We start from the raw sequence: 7151 nt of genomic DNA, 5'->3' as shown, positions 1-7151 counted from the left end.
ATAGAATACTCATCTATAATAATAATTTTTTATTTCAAAAATGGTTTCAAAACTGGAGAGCTTGAGAAACCAAGCATTCGCATCTTAAAGGCTTGAGAAGACCTATTCAAAAATTGACTGGTTTAATTTGGTTTGTCCTCAATTTGTTTGATGACAGCAATGGTTCACAAACTGGGGTCCCTAGGCCACCAGGAAATTTGTTAGAAATACAAATTATTGGGCACTGATCCAGACCTACAGCATCCAAAGGGGAGGGGAAGCTCTGTAATTTGTGTTTTCACAACCCCTCCTGGTGATGTTGACACTTTCTCAAGTTTGAGAACCAATGGGACACGGTAAGTATGTTTCCGTGATGCTTACAGCAGGAACCCCAGGCAGAGTCTGCAATGGCCCACCTCATGGTCTTCCTCCAGCTTTCCTCGCACTCTTGTTGAAGGGGCAGTGGAAATGGCAAGCAGATGGTCATCTGGCCGCATCGTGTGTTCAAAGACTGAGACCCAGCAAAGGAGAAGGGAAGACCAGACAGCCTTGAGAGCACAGGAATTTTTCTTGCACTTACAAGCAAAAAACCTAATAACTGTGGTTTTGTACATCTTGCGATCTCCTGCGAGGCTCATTTTCCTCTTCTATTAGTTAGAACTACCAGTTGCACCATGTTACTAGTTGTTCTGAAAGTTACTCCTCACATACTTGTAAAAGGCTTACACTGTCGCACATGGTAAATACTGAATCAGTGATAGCAACAATGATGATCCCATTAAACCAAAACACCTGAAGTCAGCCTCGTAATTCAGCTGAAAAAACGACATGGAAGCCAGGGCAAACCAATTCATTTTTCTCTATGTCAGGGAATGCAAACTGCAAATTTGCACCTTTATGCTCTTCTTATAGCTCCATCTGTCAAATCCACCTAGATATCCAGCAGGTTATTAACTGTGGTGCTTCTGGTACAGAACTGTTGCTAATCCTTATTTTCTTGTATGGCTCTGATTAAAACAATTGGCCTTCTGTTTGGGTGTCTAAGCTTCCCTTTCAAAGAACATCCAGGCAGATTTAGGGTTCCCAGGCTCACGTCTTCTGCGCAGTGGGTCTGGGTAATGAGGAAAGCAGCTCCACAGGAAGCAGCCACAGAGAGCTCGACTGGAAAGGCCAGCAGCACGGGCAGCAAGGGCAAGGAGAGAGGAGTAGGAGCCAGCAGGTTTGAGCCGAGCAACTGCCATGAGGAGAGAAATTCATGGGTGGAGGAAGAGGACTGAGGGCACCCCAGTGGTCATGGTCTGCACTCCCCAGCTTAGGGAAGATTTTGGCAGACAGCTGAATTTATTCATTTTCGTTGATGCTTGGATGTCAGACTAGTGTCTTTGTTGACTGCAGCAACAGGTTGAGGCTGACCTTAAGGTAATTTGGGATTATTTGAGTAGCATATGTTAAGTATTTATTATGTTTTTAGTAGGAAACAGTAATATCTACCTCTCCCCAAAGTCTTAAACTCCCAAGTTTATCTATGTCAGTGATGCTCCACTGGGAGCTCCTTCATCCTGCAGATGACTTTTGGCCATGTCTAGGTACAATTTCACTTGTCACTGGTGAGGAGAGGCCAAGGCTGGGTCAGCGCCCTCTAATCACAGGAAATCCCCCTCACAACAAGGAACTGTTTGGCCTAAAATGTCACTAGTTCCAAGATTGAGAAACCCTGGATTAAATTATTAAAAATCGGGCCAAGGATTTAGCTCCGTGGTGCCACTGCCTACTTCGCAAGTGCAAGGTCCTGAGTTCTATCCCCAGTACAAAAAAATAAATAAATAAAATAAAAATTTTCCTCCTTGATTCCAAATCCAGTGTGCTTTTTGGAAGATTCCTCCAGACCTAGCTTGCATTCTTTCAGGAACCACATTCCAGAGGGGAATAGTCTGCATTTCAGATAAGAGACACTGACTATTCTCGGGAAACGTTCTTGTCCATCTTGTTATCTGTCAAATAAGTACCCCTAATAAACTACCCATTTTCTCTGGAGAATCCTACTGCGATAATAAACTCAACTAACAAATAAAACATCCACGCCTACAACATCAATTACTTGTGAGTTTTCTTGCCAATTCCAAATTCACAGCATCCTCGATGTTGTCCCTGCGACACAGGGGGTGCTCTCCTGGGGAAGCTCGTCCCAGTACCCCAGGGGCAGAGCCCAGAGGGGGGCTAGGTCCAGCTCCAGCTCTGCCACCAGTGAGCTGCGTCAGTGGATGTCACACCCTCCCCGATGCTCTCCTGCCTCCGCTTCTTATCAAGGATCTGGGTTAAGTTCCTTCCATTGGTCTAAACTACAGTTAAGTGCCTTCTCTTGCATGAGAAATGATGCCTTCCAGTTGGCCTTCAAAAGGGCATTAAATAAAGTTCAGGTCAGCCTCAATTTCAAATGAGTGTTTGTGCTGTTTCTGAAAGAAATATGGAAAGAGAAGAAAAAGAATATGGCAAGCTGCCATTGCTAAAGTGAACATGGCTAAATGGAAACTTAGCATTTTCCCCTTCTATGACAAATCTGTATCCAAATAGAATTTGAAAAATAGTAAAATGTAGATTCCCACAGAAAACAATAAATCAAAACTAACATCTGTTGGATGTTTTTTCTTCAGCCAGACCAACACCATATTATAACCATGACCAGTACTCATTCATCCCTTTATTAGACTTTGTCCAAAACAAGTAAATAATTAAAAAACATAAAACAGTTTGCATCAGCTTTATTGTAACAGAATGTAAACCAAAACACATCTTTGAAGCTCCTGGCACAGATGGTTTGTCCCAGCTCTCCCATCACAAATGCTGAGCAAAAAAGTGACCGAGCCACAGGAAGTCGGGGAGACGGCAACTATCTCACACTGCAGGGATGACCCGGAGCTGCCATGAGGAAAATGACGTCGGCCTCAGACCTCAGCCTGATCAGCGTCTCCCTGGGCCTTCTGAGCGTGTGTGGGGTTCTGACCATCAGCAATAGGACGCGTTCTCCTGAACGCCACATCTCAGTGGGAAAATGATCCAAGCTGTTTTGCTGAGAGCCACTGCCTGGTTTCCACGGTGACGTGGATCAGGCATTTGTAAGAAGGCTTCCTGAGGTCTCAAGGCATGTTGGCCAAACATTGTTGATTTCAGCACAAAAGTTAGAAACACGCTGTGTATGTTATCACGAGCAAATGTACAGAGAAACACACTGCTTAAGGAGTTCCAGGAGCTAATTCACACTGGTAATGCATTCTGATGCTCTTGATTCTTTTCTTTTTTATTTCGTATGTGCTGGCCATGACCCATTACATTGATTTCATGATACAGGTGGGGAAAAAAATGCATCTTAAGTTTTATAAGTCATAGAAACATTGATTGGCTTAACTCAGCTCTTTGCCCCAGAAGTGAGCTGCCCTCCTCCCAAACTTTCGGGTGATGCTTCCAATGTGCAAACTGGATAGTGCTTGACTTTTGGCGGGGGGTGTACCGGAGATTGAACTTGGGTCCTTGCACTTGCAAGGCAGGCCACCGAACCACTGAGCTAAATCCCCAGCCCTTGCGCTTGACTTTTATTTCAAAGTCCTCACTAAGTCTTCCTTGTTCTTAGGATAAGTGCCTCAGCGAGGGTTACAGGTCTCCTCAATCCTCATTACCACTCAACTTCTCTGGCTCTGAGTCTTTGTAGAAACCCATCTCTGCCCACCCCTTTGCATAACACACACACACACACACACACACACACCTCAGTGTATCAGACTATCTGATCTCTGACTTGGTGCTTGTGGACCAGCTGTTCCACTCTGCTCGCTCTTCCTGCCCCTCCCTCTGCCTTACCTATGGGGGTGATGCATGCTCATCCGAGGAAGAGAAGGCACAGGTAATACAGTCCCGCCCATATGTTCTAAAAGTCGTATATGTTCTAGAATCTTTGTCTTCAGTAGAAAATAAAAATTACCAATGCAGTCTAAGGTCTCTTGTACTCAGAACTGAGCTGACACCTCACAGTAATGTCCAAAAAGGAGTTCTATGCAATCCTTGACTTCAAAAATGAAACTAAGTAGCACCCACATTTACTCTCGTGTTTAACCCACGGGAGACAATTGTATGAGGTAAGCGCTGCATCAGGCCCATTTTGTAGATGAAAAAGCCCTGTTGTTGGTAACCTGCAAAGCAACTCAGAGCCTGACGTCTTTGTTACTGTCACATACTGCAGTGGTACTTCGAGAACTTGGAGAAAGAAGTCATTTCTGGCTAAGAAACGTATGCAACAGACTTCACTGAAACGGGATTCAACAAAAAGATCGTCCAAGGTAGAGGGAGCCAAAGGACCTGGAGGATGTGCAAAGAGGTAAAGATGAAATCAGACTACAGAGGGCTTTAACACCATTCCAGGAAGCAAGTAGTTCCCAGGACACGTTCCACGGGATCTGCAGGGTTAGCATCGTATGTATGGCAGCCAGGTCGGAAAACACCGGGCTACAGGGTTCCATGGGAAGCTGGGTGCGGGAGTGTGCACCTGCGATTCCAGCACTCTGGGAGGTGTGCCACGTGGATCATAAATTCAAGCCCAGCCTGGGCAATTTAGCAATTTAGAAGACCCTGGCTCATGAAAATAAAAAAAGCGAGGAAGGCAGCTCAGTGTGAAAGCTCTCCATTCAATTTTTAGTATTGCAAAAGAAAAAGAAAAGGGAGGAGTCAGTGGAGTTGGTCATGGAGGTACACAACTGTAATCTCAGCTCCTCACAAGGCTGAGGCAGGACAGCTGCAAGTTTGAGGCCACCTGGCCAAATTGGTGGAAGTCTATCAAAATTAACTTAAAAGGAGAGGCGTCTGAAGCTGCTTGCCTAGCATACAAGGCCCAGGGTTTAATCTCCAGGACCTTTGTGGTGCAAAAAGAAAAAAGGGGGGAGCTCCAAAGAATCTTTCCTACAGGAGATGGCCCAGAGCCTTCAATAAGATAATAGGCATTTCGTGTGCATCTCCAAGAGGAGGATAAAAGCCATAGCATTCCCCAGAGGTAGTTCATCAAAGAGCATCCGTGTTTCTTTTACACAGCCCACAACAGACTAATGCTCCGTATACTGTTTCCGAAATCACCACTCCTGGCAGCAGTTTTTGCACTGGGGAAGATTCCCACAGAGCCGGACCTCAGGAAAACTGCCCTGACACGGCAGGAGTGAGCAGGGCAACGCTACGAGAGAAGCAAGAAGAGAGACCAGAAGACAGACAGGCGCTCTGCTAAGGTCCCGCTAAGGGTCTCGGTGAAGGTAGTGATTGCCAGAAAGCCAATCCTGGACATAGAATAAAAACTCACAAACCAAGGCTGGGGTGAAGTTTGGTGGTAGGCGGAGAAGGCTCAGTCTCACCCCCAGGATTAAAAAAGAGACAAGATGAAAAACAGAAAAGCAAAGGAATCACAATTCCACGTGTAGTATAAAAAAATACGTTTAGGGGGTAATTGAAGGATATTGGACACAGATTGTAGATGGTATTAAGGAATTATGGTGAATTTTAAGTCATAAAACCATTGTGCTCGTTGCCTTTTAAAAGAAACCTTATATGGTAGACACGTGCTGAAACATTTATGTGAAAAAATTTTAAACATAACTTTTAAAATTAGTGTTTAAACATAGTTTTTAAAAACAGAAAAAATAAGAATGGCAAGATGTTGATAAGGGTGATGAGTGACATTGTTTTCTTGGTTTCCGCGTGTGTTTGTGTATTTCCTTAAAAAAACATGAAAGATAAAAGGAAACAGGGAAGCTGGGGAGGCGAGGCGAGGCTGTGCTCTCGTCCTAGATGGGTCCTGGGAACCGCTGGGTCGGGATTGCCGGGGAGCAGCTCTTCCGAGAGCGAGGGAGGCTGCAGAGCGCCTGAGCCGCAGAAGAGCACAGCGCTTCCCAGAGGCGCCTGGAGCTGAGCCACCCTCAGCCCGGTCAGGGCGCCGTGTCTGGGCTCTCAGATCTCCTGGCACTCGCACTCGCGCACACCTGCGCATCCGCGGGAGTCCTGGGGCCGGTGCCCACCCGGGACCCCAGCAGCGAGGCCAGGCCTCAACCTCTCCTGTGCTGAGGATTCACAAGAGCGGCGTATTTGCCTAGAGAGGACATGTGCTGACAAGGAATAGATCAATTGTTTAAATTCATCTTGCAAGTGGTTTTCATTGAAATAGCAGGAAACTATGTCTTTTAAAAACTTTATTAAAATCATCTGGGTGTACTCAACCTAATAAAGGCGCAGTACACGGCTGCTGGACTTCCTGTATCTTTAGATGTGGAACAGAAAGAGGCTTAAGTGATAGCCTACGTTTGAACTTGTGTGGAAAGATATGTTACTGGCTTAGGCTAGTATGTCTTCTGTGAAGTAGATTCACAAATAGCCTTTCTGCTCACCTCCGGCTGTCTGTCCACCTGGCCGCTCATTCCAGGTGCTCGCAGACACCAGGGCTAACTTTTGGGCTCTCCCAGGTCTTGTTGGGCCCGGACTTTACCTTCTTGTTTAGGAGAGGCCAGAAGGGAACCTGTCCAAGAGCCTTCAGTAGCCCCAGTGTCAGAGCAGCTTCTCTTCTCTTCCAAGCAAAAGAGGCCGGTCCTTCACCCACACCCAGAGGACCCTCATCCTTGCAAGTCTGAAGGTTAATTGTCATGACGGGGGCTTTCACAGGGATGAGGCATCCGGACTTGGGGTCACTTGGGTGGCCTGGGGCATTATGGTCTTTTTAAACCAACTTCTGGCCAAAAGAAAAGACCAAATTATTTGCACCCTTTTATTCAGTTACTTAGCACCACTGTTCATTGAAGACATAAATGTATGTAAATGAGGGGCTGGGGATTTAGCTCAGTGGTTCTGCCACCTGCCTTGCAAGCTCAAGGTCCTGAGTTCAATTCCCAGTACCCCCCCCAAAGTGTACGTAAATTACACACATAAATCCAACATACAACCTTAATTTGATGTAGAGCTTGACATGAAAAAGAAAACACCCAGTGCAGAGGAGTGGAAGTTTTCTGCAGTGGGGAACTAGCAGGAAGCCTTGGGCAGCACTGCTCTGGCCAACATACACAAGCATAACATTACTTTTTAACCTACAGTCATGCACACTGAAGATGAATATTTTACTTGTGAAAAATTAATGTCACAGAGCTCTCAGGACTGTT

The sequence above is a fragment of the Fukomys damarensis genome, unplaced genomic scaffold, assembly GCF_012274545.1.
Source record: "Fukomys damarensis isolate Sample0158 unplaced genomic scaffold, DMR_v1.0_HiC HiC_scaffold_28, whole genome shotgun sequence".
Classification (NCBI taxonomy): domain Eukaryota; kingdom Metazoa; phylum Chordata; class Mammalia; order Rodentia; family Bathyergidae; genus Fukomys; species Fukomys damarensis.
This window is presented reverse-complemented; position numbering follows the sequence as displayed.